Source organism: Vicia villosa, linkage group LG3 (genome assembly GCF_029867415.1).
Source record: "Vicia villosa cultivar HV-30 ecotype Madison, WI linkage group LG3, Vvil1.0, whole genome shotgun sequence".
Classification (NCBI taxonomy): Eukaryota; Viridiplantae; Streptophyta; class Magnoliopsida; order Fabales; family Fabaceae; genus Vicia; species Vicia villosa.
Window position 1 is genome coordinate 99,024,820 of NC_081182.1, and position 13,640 is coordinate 99,038,459.

Below are 13,640 nucleotides of genomic sequence, written 5' to 3' on the forward strand. Positions count from 1 at the left end.
ACTGGTAAGGCTTTGTACATATATCTTCAAAGGCCTCCACTCCATCCAGGTTAGGCTTTATAGCTTTCAATTTACAGTCTTCATTTAAATTACTGTCAAATATAAATTGTATATATATTGTTCAGAACTACGTTTGAGTGTAAACCTTAGGACAAATAAACTATATATATTTATTATAGGACTATGGCCTAGGATTGAGAATGTCTTCCCGGTGAAGGCTCTTTCCTAATTAGAGATCTTTAGTTCAAACCTCAAGATGAATTATCCCCGGTGAAACATCTTGAAAAAAACCTTAGAACCAAAATAGGATACATCCACCCAAGAGGAATTATTCCCGGTGAAACCTCTTACCCATTTGCTTAGAGCCAAAATAAGTTCAAAACCACATAGCTTTCTCTTGTTCTATAACAAGGACCCTCGATTAGCCTCCTCTTGGGCTTACAATACAAGGACCCACAGGCTTCTTAAAAGCATTCCCAGCTTCCTCTTGAGCTTGTATACAAGGACCCATCAGGTTTCTTATAAACATAGGAACAAGTCTTTAGTCACCTTTTAGCCTACCCTGGTGAGCTTCTTATACTCTTTAAACCAGATTTTAAACAAGCTAAGAATATCTCAATCTCAGTATGGAGTTCACCTTTTGGAATGAGAGACATGGACAGTCTCTCTCACCTTTACCTCCAATAATTTTCCTCCTTAGCAGAGTCTAGGTTTCACATCTGTCTATCCTCAGTCAGAGTCAGCCTTAATCTTGGCCTTTAAACAAGAAGTCTCAAATAGTTAATCACTCTTCCGTCATAAATCCCTGGAAAGGGTCAGCCTCCATTCATTCCTTCATTTTAACAAAATTCCCTGGAAAGGGTTAGCTTCCAAAAAATTCAACTTTCAAAAGATAAAACTCTCCAGCAGGGTAAAACCTCTAGAAAGGGTTAGCCTCCAAAAATTCAACTTTTATAAAGATAATCTCACCAGTTGAGTCCCACCTAGGCTAGTCTCAGTCAATAAAAATCCAATTTCCCCGGTAGAGTCTACTTTAGGTAAATCACTCAAACAAACTCCATCAATAGAGTCAATCTTCAAAACCTGGGTCTTTCATTCATCAATCCCTGCTTGACAAAAGCACAATCCTCAGTAGGGTCAACCTTTAGTCTCCAAACAAAAGAGTAATCCTCAACAAAAATCCCCTCTGAGTCAAAAGATCCCACACTGGTAGATCTTTCTGAAGGATAGAAAAACACTTAGAAAGGGGGGGATTGAATAAGTGTGACTTTAAAACTTGGACGATAAAAATAAATTGCACAATTATTTTTATCCTGGTTCGCTGTTAACGAAGCTACTCCAGTCCACCCCCGCAGAGATGATTTACCTCAACCTGAGGATTTAATCCACTAATCGCACGGATTACAATGGTTTTCCACTTAGTCCGCAACTAAGTCTTCCAGAGTCTTCTGATCACACACTGATCACTCCAGGAACAACTGCTTAGATACCCTCTAAGACTTTTTCTAGAGTCTACTGATCAACACAATCACTCTAGGCTTAGTTCACTCCTAAGACTTCCCTAGAGTATTCTGATCAACACGATCACTCTAGTTCCTTACAACTTAATGTAATCAATTCAAGAGATTACAAATGCTTCTTAAAAGCGATAATCACAACTGTGATATTTCTCTTAATCGTTTAAGCTTAATCTCACTAAAATATTACAACAGCAATGTAGTGAGTTGATGAAGATTCTGAGCTTTGATTGAATAGCGTTTCAGCAAGTTTATTTTCGTTCAGAGTTGTTAAGAATTGGTAACCTTGCTTCTCATCAGAACTTCATATTTATAGGCGTTGAGAAGATGACCGTTGAATGCATTTAATGCTTTGCGTGTTCCGTACAGCATTGCATTTAATGTTATATGCTTTTGTCAACTACCTCGAGCCTTGTTCACGCTGTGTCTACTGACGTTGCCTTTAGTAGCTTTAACGTTCCTTTTGTCAGTCAGCGTAGTCTGCCACGTGTACTTCCTTCTGATCTGATGTTTGTGAATATAACGTTTGAATATCATCAGAGTCAAACAGCTTGGTGCATAGCATCTTCTGATCTTCTGATCTTGAAGTGCTTCTGAGCGTGATACCATCTTCTGATCTTCAGTGCTTCTGATCTCATGTTCTTCTGATGCTTCCATAGACCCATGTTCTGATTCTGCTTCGACCATCTTCTGATGTCTTGCCAGACCATGTTCTGATGTTGCATGCTGAACCATTTGAGACACAACTTCTGAGCGCTGAATTATGCGTACTCTTTATATAAATTTCCTGAAAGGGAAATTGCATTGGATTAGAGTACCATATTATCTTAAGCAAAATTCATATTATTGTTATCATCAAAACTAAGATAATTGATAAGAACAAATCTTGTTCTAACAATCTCCCCCTTTTTGATGATGACAAAAACATATATAAATGATATGAATTTGCGATCAGAAAGAGTAGACGGCAAAAGACAAATTACACAGCTATAGCATAAGCATATGAATATGTCTCCCCCTGAGATTAACAATCTCCCCCTGAGATAAATAATCTCCCCCTGAAATAAATACTCGAAGAACTTTGATAAAAGACTTCCCTGATTATTTCGGTAGAGACGATCATATAAGCTTCTGCCTTCAGAGAATTCATAGCTTCTGACTTCTGCTTCCATTGGACAGCTTCAGAACTTGAATTTCTTTAGATCCTTAGAACACTCACAGCTTCTGATTCCTGCTTCCATCTTGGACAGCTTCAGAACTTGAATTTCTTTGATCTTCAGAACATTCACAGCTTCTGACTTCTGCTTCCATTCAGGACAGCTTCAGAACTTGAATTTTCTGGATCTTTTAGAACATTCACATCTTCTGATTTCTGCTTCCCTTGGATAGCTTCAGAACTTTGAATGTCTACCAATCATCACTTCATGCTAGATTTGTATCAGAACATTGTTGAATGTACCAGAGCATCATCAGAGCATCTCTACATCCTGAAATGTTACAGAACAAAAACTAAACGACAAAAGTCAGCATGAACGAGTTAGAACATAAAATGTATGTTTGAACACATTATATGTATCAGAGCCATATAGGCTGAAATAATGTATCAGAGCAAATAATGTATCAGAGCCATAACATTATATGTATCAGAGCAAATAGAATTTTGTCAAAACAGGATAGACAATGATATTCAAATTCTATTATCAGTGCTTCTGATTCATTCTTCTTTCTTGCTTCTGATCTCTGAAGCTTGACAGCACTCAGCTTGCTTCAGTTTCCAAGAGCTTATTCCTTTTACAGAATAACGCTTCTTATGGTTTTGCTTCTAGTGTTTGCTTCTGAAGATTCACTTCACTTCTCTGTACCTGCAAAACACTTAAACCATATAGAACTTGCAGTTCTTGTTAGTGAATGTGTGGGAGCCTCTACCCAGCAACTGATAGATTTAATCAAATCATTTATCATTTATCTTCTCCCCCTTTTTGTCATAACATCAAAAAGAATATTTAAAAAGATTCAGATGCATAAAACGACAAAAGAAAACATTTACTGGAATGTAAAACACAAAGAAACTTTTTCATTGATAATCAAAAAGGTTTACAAGACAGGAATGCGGGAAAACAGATGCAACAAGGAAAGGAAACTACAAAGACCAAAAGACTAAGATCCTAGCCTACGCAAAATCCGCGCCAGAACATCATGAATCCCGTCAGTGCTTGTAGCTTGCCTTGTCATGAAGGAACGAAACTCAGCGTTGGCTGCTTCTTGTGCGTCCAAACGAGAAGCCAGCATAGCTTGATTCTGATGAAGAGTTTCCAAGGTCTCCATCAGAGCTGAGGTTTCACCAGAAGAAGAAGCACCAGTATTTCTGCCCAGAGGGACAGCAATCTCAGCAGGGTGATCTTCTGGAAGATCTTCAGCTTGTGCATATTCCATTTCCTCATCTGAGTCTGACTTAGAAGGAGCCTTGGCATATTCTGGTTCAGGCAGCTCAGAAGTTCCATCTTCCAATGCTTGAAGAATAGCTGCTAGGTTTGTTGGAGGAGTAGGACCAGCAACTTCAGCACGATAAACCACTACTGGAAAGACCATGAGAGGTGCTTTTTCAGAAGGGTTCATTCTGAACCAGTTGAACAGCCACTGAAAATCTCCAGTCAGCACAGGAAACCAGAGCACAGAAGACCGGGGTTTCCACACCACGATATCTCTGCAGAGATTTTCTTCTTCCAGCTCATCTGCAGGTATCCTCTCTTCAAGAACGCTTCTGTTCCTGATGAGACAGTGGTGGCTGCTTTCACCCACTTCCAACTGACGACCACGAGGACCAGGAGCTTCAGACAAGATCCTTCTCTTAGTGTCAGTAGCCTTCACCAGAAAGTCCTGAAGAAAGGTATCCCAGAGGTTGCTCATAGCATACATATCCAGATGGTTAAGGTAGGCAGCACCCAGGATCTCCAACCAGCCGTTTACATCAGAATGTAAACGCTCCAGAGAGGATTGAGTAGAAGGGGTTGGAGGGATTATGGTGAATCTGAAGTCTGGACGAACAACACTATAGGGATTAGGTGTTCTGGTGGGAAAAGGGTGTGAGAGAGGTGAAGAAATATCGGATGGAAGGGTTGAAGGAGAGGAGATATCAGATGGTGAAGAAGGTGGTTCTGAGAGGATGAATGAGGAGGAAGAGGTGGTGGAGGTCTTTGAAGAGGGGGTTGATTGAGGGGAACCGTCAAGGGGTTGATACACTTTGAGAGGGTCATAGGAGATCCTAACTCTTTTAGGTTTGGTTTCTGGTTCAGCAGATGCCTTTCTCTTTTGTTTCCTATCATTGTCTTGATTCCCAGAGCTTGACGATGGATTCATGATGAATTTTCAGATATTGGAAACTGCTAGGGTTTATGATATGAAAAGAGAGAGAGAGACGAAAAAGAAACCGAATGCAGAGAGAGAGAAATATGAGAGGGAAAAGAAACGTTTGAAGAGTATAAAAAGAAAACTGAAAGAGAGTAAATGATGAAAAGCATTTAATGTTACGTGACTTGAGGAGAGATAATAATGACAAAAGACGTGATTAGCACAGTTACCTAAGTAGACGTCCCCTCAACTGCACGCACGCTTGTCCAGAAATAGTGAACACGTGTTTACCATCTGGATAGCCAGTTATAGCTGTCTTGCTTTTAAAGAAATTCTGAATCAATTTAGACAATAAAACGTTAGTAATAACTGAATCACAGTTTCTAATTGATTTCAACCAGAACTTCTTATAAAAGTAATTTCATTTCAGAAGATACTTATATATAAGAGTATCTTATCTTCTCATTCTGGGCTTGTTTCTGAAGATTTATTTTGTCCCGATTATATTAAATCCATCTGGTCTAGGAACAAGATCCCAAACATCATTCCTTGTAAACTGATTCAGTTCTTCTTGCATAGCAATTATCCAGTCTGGATCTTCTAGAGCATGATCAACAGAAGTTGGCTCGATCAAAGATACAAGACCTAATTGACAGTCTGCATTGTTCTTAAGGAATGCTCTTGTTCTAATTGGATCATCCTTCTTTCCAAGAATGACATCTTCTGAATGACCAGAGATGAGTCTAGATGATCTTCTGACAGATGGTTCTTCAGAAATACTTAGATCCTCCAGAGAAGCCGATACTTGATCTTCAGATTCTTTGCTTCTGAGAAGCTCTGCTTCTGATGCGTTGCTTCTTGGCTCAACAACTTCTGATATGTCAATATCATAACCTGCAAAATTATCAACCTGCTTTGGTTTTTCAGAACCAAGCTTATCATCAAACCTGATATTGATTGATTCTTCTACAACCAATGTTTCAGTGTTGTATACTCTGTAGCCTTTTGAGCGTTCAGAATATCCAAGAAGGAAACACTTTTGAGCTTTGGAATCAAACTTACCAAGATGATCTTTAGTGTTCAGAATAAAGCATACACATCCAAAAGGATGGAAATATGAAATGTTGGGCTTTCTATTCTTCCACAATTCATAGGGAGTCTTATTTAGAATAGGTCTGATAGAGATTCTATTCTGAATATAGCATGCAGTGTTTATTGCTTCTGCCCAGAAATGCTTAGCCATATTGGTTTCATTGATCATGGTTCTGGCCATTTCTTGCAGAGTCCTATTCTTTCGCTCTACAACCCCATTTTGCTGTGGAGTTCTAGGACAAGAGAAATCATGGGCAATACCATTTTCTTTGAAGAACTCTTCAAAGGATCTGTTCTCAAATTCACCACCATGATCACTTCTGACCTTTATGATTTTACACTCTTTTTCAGATTGAATCTGAATGCAGAAATCAAAGAACACTGAATGAGTCTCATCCTTGTGTTTCAAGAATTTTACCCACGTCCAGCGACTATAGTCATCTACGATGACTAATCCATATTTCTTTCCTCTGACAGATGCTGTTTTGACTGGTCCAAACAGATCAATGTGCAAGAGTTCTAATGGCCTTGAGGTAGAAACAACATTCTTAGACTTGAATGCAGGTTTGGAGAACTTGCCCTTCTGACATGCTTCACAAAGAGCATCTGATTTGAATTTCAGATTAGGGAGTCCTCTGACAAGATTCAGTTTGTTAATCTGAGAGATCTTTCTCAAACTAGCATGACCTAATCTCCTGTGCCAGACCCACTGCTCTTCAGAAACAGACATAAGACAAGTCACCTTCTGACTCATAAGATCTTGCAGATCTGTCTTATAAATGTTGTTCTTCCTTTTGCCTGTAAATAGGATTGAGCCATCCTTCTGATTTACAGCCTTGCAAGACTCTTGATTAAAGATTATATCATAACCATTGTCACTCAATTGACTGATAGATAAGAGGTTATGTGTTAATCCTTCTACAAGAAGTACATTAGAGATGGAAGGAGAGTTACCAGACTTTATAGTTCCAGAGCCAATTATCTTGCCCTACTGATCTCCTCCAAACTTGACTTCTCCTCCAGACTTAAGCACCAGGTCTTGGAACATAGACCTTCTTCCTGTCATGTGTCGTGAGCATCCAGAGTCCAGGTACCATGACATGTTGTGCTTTGTCCTTCTTGCAGCCAAGGATATCTGCAATAGGAATAATCTTATCCTTAGGTACCCACATTTTCTTGGGTCCTTTCTTGTTAGATTTTCTCAAGTTCTGATTGAACTTGGGTTTGACATTATAAGCATTAGGAGGAACAGCATGATAATTTTTAATATGAGTTTCATGATATTTCCTAGGTTGTGTCACATGCTTCTTGGTGTGTGTTATGTGAAAACTTTGTGCATGTGAAGTGTGCCTAATATCATGAGAGTGGCCATACTTGAACTGATCATACAATGGCTTGTATGTAATTTTCATTTCATCAACAGGTTCAAGTTTGTATGGGGTTTCACCCTCAAAACCAATGCCGACTCTTTTGTTTCCAGACACAGCATATATCATAGAAGCTAGCTGACTTCTGCCAATACTTCTAGACAAGAACTTCCTGAAACTTAAATCATATTCTTTCAGAATATGGTTTAGGCTAGGAGTGGATTTTTCTGAATTAGAAGGAGATCCAACATCATTGGATAATTTTAAAAGTTTATCTTTCAATTCAGAATTCTCCAACTCAAGCTTCTTTGTTTCAAATTCAAATTGCTTTTTCAGCTTTTTGTATTTGAGACTAATCTGAGACTTGAGTTCCAGAAGTTCAGTTAGACCGGAAACTAACTCATCTCTAGTAAGTTCATAAAATACCTCTTCAGAATCTGATTCTGATGTAGATTCTGATTCGTCATCTTCTGTCGCCATCAGCGCACAGTTGGCCTGCTCGTCTTCTGAATCATCTTCTGACTCATCCCAGGTTGCCATAAGACCTTTCTTCTTATGAAACTTTTTCTTGGGACTTTCCTTCTGAAGATTTGGACATTCATTCTTGTAGTGTCCAGGCTCATTGCATTCATAGCACATGACCTTCTTCTTGTCAAATCTTCTTTCATCAGAAGATTCTCCACGTTCAAATTTCCTTGAACTTCTGAAGCCTCTGAACTTCCTTTGCTTGGTCTTCCAGAGTTGATTTAGCCTTCTGGAAATCATGGACAGTTCATCTTCTTCTTCAGATTCTGATTCTTCAGGATCTTCTTCTCTAGCCTGAAAAGCGTTAGTGCATTTCTTGATATTTGATTTTAATGCAATAGACTTACCTTTCTTTTGAGGCTCATTTGCGTCCAGCTCAATCTCATGGCTTCTCAAGGCACTGATCAGCTCTTCCAGAGAAACTTCATTCAGATTCTTTGCAATCTTGAATGCAGTCACCATAGGACCCCATCTTCTGGGTAAGCTTCTGATGATCTTCTTTACGTGATCAGCCTTGGTGTATCCCTTGTCAAGAACTCTCAATCCAGCAGTAAGAGTTTGAAATCTTGAAAACATCTTTTCAATGTCTTCATCATCCTCCATCTTGAAGGCTTCATACTTCTGGATTAAAGCTAGAGCTTTAGTCTCCTTGACTTGAGCATTTCCTTCATGAGTCATTTTCAAGGACTCATATATGTCATAGGCCGTTTCCCTGTTAGATATCTTCTCATACTCAGCATGAGAGATAGCATTCAGCAAAACAGTTCTACATTTATGATGATTCCTGAAAAGCTTCTTCTGATCATCATTCATTTCTTGCCTTGACAGCTTTACGCCACTGGCATTTACTGGATGTTTGTAACCATCCATCAGAAGATCCCATAGATCACCATCTAGACCCAGAAAGTAACTTTCCAGTTTATCTTTCCAGTATTCAAAGTTTTCACCATCAAATACCGGCGGTCTAGTATAACCATTGTTACCGTTGTATTGCTCAGCAGAGCCAGATGTAGATGCAGGTGTAGGTGTAGACTTTTCACTTTCATCAACCATCTTTTACTGAAGCGTTTTTCTCTTCCTGAATCTTTTCTAAACACGGTTAAGTGCTTGCACCTTAGAACCGGCGCTCTGATGCCAATTGAAGGATAGAAAAACACTTAGAAAGGGGGGGATTGAATAAGTGTGACTTTAAAACTTGGACGATAAAAATAAATTGCACAATTATTTTTATCCTGGTTCGCTGTTAACGAAGCTACTCCAGTCCACCCCCGCAGAGATGATTTACCTCAACCTGAGGATTTAATCCACTAATCGCACGGATTACAATGGTTTTCCACTTAGTCCGCAACTAAGTCTTCCAGAGTCTTCTGATCACACACTGATCACTCCAGGAACAACTGCTTAGATACCCTCTAAGACTTTTTCTAGAGTCTACTGATCAACACGATCACTCTAGGCTTAGTTCACTCCTAAGACTTCCCTAGAGTATTCTGATCAACACGATCACTCTAGTTCCTTACAACTTAATGTAATCAATTCAAGAGATTACAAATGCTTCTTAAAAGCGATAATCACAACTGTGATATTTCTCTTAATCGTTTAAGCTTAATCTCACTAAAATATTACAACAGCAATGTAGTGAGTTGATGAAGATTCTGAGCTTTGATTGAATAGCGTTTCAGCAAGTTTATTTTCGTTCAGAGTTGTTAAGAATTGGTAACCTTGCTTCTCATCAGAACTTCATATTTATAGGCGTTGAGAAGATGACCGTTGAATGCATTTAATGCTTTGCGTGTTCCGTACAGCATTGCATTTAATGTTATATGCTTTTGTCAACTACCTCGAGCCTTGTTCACGCTGTGTCTACTGACGTTGCCTTTAGTAGCTTTAACGTTCCTTTTGTCAGTCAGCGTAGTCTGCCACGTGTACTTCCTTCTGATCTGATGTTTGTGAATATAACGTTTGAATATCATCAGAGTCAAACAGCTTGGTGCATAGCATCTTCTGATCTTCTGATCTTGAAGTGCTTCTGAGCGTGATACCATCTTCTGATCTTCAGTGCTTCTGATCTCATGTTCTTCTGATGCTTCCATAGACCCATGTTCTGATTCTGCTTCGACCATCTTCTGATGTCTTGCCAGACCATGTTCTGATGTTGCATGCTGAACCATTTGAGACACAACTTCTGAGCGCTGAATTATGCGTACTCTTTATATAAATTTCCTGAAAGGGAAATTGCATTGGATTAGAGTACCATATTATCTTAAGCAAAATTCATATTATTGTTATCATCAAAACTAAGATAATTGATAAGAACAAATCTTGTTCTAACACTTTCCCCATTTTAAAAGTCAGCCTCAACCTTGGGCTTTGTACAAGGCACATACTCCTCTTAGAGTCAAAACCCTACTCATAGGTATTCCCCTAACCAGAGTCAGCCTCAACCTTGGGCTTTGTACAAGGCAGATAATAGAGTCTCCCCAGTAAGTCCTTCCCCATCAAGTAGCCACAACCTTGGGCTTTCTACAAGGCAGATAAACCACATTTCCTGTGTCAAAAGATTCCTAACCTTCAGGATCTTTTCCCCATAGAGTCATCCATACTCAGTTTCCTCAATAGTCATCCACAACCTTGGGCTTCATACAAGGCATAAAATAGAGTCTTCCCTAGCTAAGAGTCAGCCACAACCTTGGGCTTCATACAAGGTACAAAATAGAGTCTCCCTAGGTAGAGTCAGCCACAATTCTGGGCTTTGTACAGAACACTAAAATAAATCCTTCAATTCATAAAATAACAACTCTCCAGCTAGAGTCAGCCTCAATTCTGGGCTTTATACAGAACACAAAATTCCTTAGTTTAAGTTAATATCCAGTGGAGTCATCTCCCAAAGTCAATAAAATCAATCAAAAAGCCTCAAGCTTGGGCCTCATACAAGCCAGCTAAAATCAAATCTTTCAAACAGTAGATAGACATAGCTTATCTCTATAGAGAGATATTTCTCCTATCTCACCACATTCAAACAAACAAACAAATATTTCAATTTCAATTTCAATCATTCTCCCATTTAGGATTTTGAAAGGCATGCTCTGAGGCAAACACACCCGGACTTGTACAACTTTCCCTAATTTGGTCGAGAATCTTTCTTTCATTTAAGAGACACGCGACTGGCATACTTGCACACATACAAGTAAGGTCCCTCTCTTAATGAAATGAATTCAGCTTTTCTGTCACTTTAAATGTTTGTGGTGGAATAGTAGAAATACCTCTCTGTAAAGATGATTTCATGTCTCTTTACTGTAAACAGAGATTTAATTCAAGCTTCAACCTTAAGCTTCAAGCAAGGCACCAAAAACAAACAATTAATTTCCCTAATTAGTTCCCCGATCTACAAAAAGCTCTGACTTCCATTAGGGATATGTAGGCATGAGGTTCACAAGGAATCTCAGCGAGCTAATAAAAAAACCAAAAATAGTCAGTCAGTCTGTCTTTTAAATCAATTCAATTTTCCCTCCTAACACAAAGGTGAAACTTTCCCAATCAATTAGCAACAAACACAAACACATAGACATAGAGAAGGTTCCCGTAGAGTACTACGGATATGTAGGGTGCTTAAAACCTTCCCTATGTATAACTGACCTCCCGGACTCCAGAATTTCTAGTCTAGGTGAATCCCCACACTTAGCAAACTCCTAGGGTTTATTTGAGATCTTTTTCCCCTTCCTCCTCGTAGGATAATTAAAAAGTTCGTGTGCTATCGTATGAAGAACTGAAATAAAATTCATCCCGCAATGGGCGCATTCTCCTTCCAAATTTCGCGTGAAGGGTCTAGCGTGCCGTCCTCCCAAGTGAAACGGGGAGGTAAAAAAAACGACACCACACCCCCCATTCCACTACCGGGGAGACTCCCTTTCGACTTACATACGGGATAGAAGTCGTGATCTCCATCGAAGTACATGTGCCCACCAGGCGCGTCGAGGAATCCCTCGAAACAGAGGGCAACCTCGAAGCAATTAGAGAAGAGCTCGACCTGATCGAAGAAATCCGAACAGGGGCCGCTCTGCGCGAAGCTTCACTCAAACAAAAAATCATTCTAAGACATGACGCAAAGGTCATCAAACGGGAATTCGAGGTAAATAGCTTAGTACTCAAGAAAAACCACAAGGACTCCCGCGAAGGCAAATTGGCCGCAATCTGGGAAGGCCCCTATCGTGTCCGGGCAAAGACCGAAAACGGGGCATACTATTTGGAAAACTTACAAGGAGTAGAACTCGCTCGACCTTGGAACGCTGAAAAGCTCAAGCAATATTACAACTAAAACTCAAGTGCGGCCCGGGTACACGCCGAGCACCTCTAGATGAAACAAAAAGACAGAAGCCAGCTCCCTTAATCGAGCAGACTCCTTGTCCTTCGGGGGGTGCGAATATCGAGCATCCTCGTCGTAAACAAGTACCATGACGGCAGAACACCCCGCTCGCGAGGGGACCGTTCACGCCATGAGACTTAGAACTCAGCACAACGAGGCCTGAGACTCACCCTCTCCAGGCACATGTCCCCGGTAATCGACCACAGTTCCACACACTTGGCGATCAATACAATACAGTCGAGCAAATCTCCTAATTAAGCAAAAATAAACATACACGCAAAATAATAACAACAACAGTACTTTATTTCATCATCCACGAAGGGCATTACAAAATACACACATCAAAAGAAAAACGCGTCACTCTGCCCGGCGCGCGAACTCCTCCGAATGGAGATACTGATACCAGTCCTCATCCCACTCAGTCTTATAATCATCAGCGTTGGTCACAACTCTCACGCCTGAAGACCGAGCTTGCGCATCCGAGCCACAGACCCTCGGCAGCGAGAAGCAGATCCGATCGAAACCTTCTTCTTCTCATTCACCTCCTTCACTCTACGAGAGCATGAGGTTGAAGAAACCTTTTTTCCCTTAGCGCCACCCATTCCTGCGAAAAAAATGAAGAAGGAAAGGCCCATAAGACCTCCTTTTATAGAAGAAGAAAGGGAACAGAAACGCTTGGGAAACAGACAAAGCAATTAAGGACAAAACCATTGGAAACCAGCGACACGCCGCCTAAGGAGTCAAAACGCATGCACACAATCTTCAAAGAAACGGGCACAATAAACAAAGGCGCTAAAAATAAAGTACTTGCATATTAAAACGGACATATAGCCCGATAAGTGTGCCCGACTACGGCCATAGCGGCCGAGCCAGTAATATCGTTATAAATCAAAAACGGGGGGCATACCCCCCGTAACATAACAACAAAAAACAATGGCACGCAGGCCAAAAACTTAAACACAAAAAATCTTTAAGCACCTTCTTCCATCTGAACTTCCCCGGTCTCCTAAGTCGCTGGCTCGTCCCCGAAGGTCGGAGAGACAATATGGTCGCCCTCCACGCGATGGTACGGCCCAGTGCCCTCGGTCACCAATTCCACCCCAGGGTTCTTCAACTTAAGTTGGGCCACAGTGGAACTGTAGGTGTCCTCGGCAGCAGCAACACGATCACCCCCCAGGACTCTTATGTACTGGATCAAATCTGCCTGGGTCAAGAGGGCTTTCTCCTCCTCCGTCTCATCCTCAGCAGGAGCCTGAGATCGGCGAAGAGAAGCCTCCTTCACCAAGGAAGATAGCATCGCCCCGTACAAAGTCCGGTAGAGAAAATTATATTGGCCCTGCACATCCGCCAGAGTATCCTCTTTAGCACTCAGCCAAGCCTTCACGGCCGCCAGTTCCTCACCCTGCTCCTTCAGCTCCCGGTCTCGCT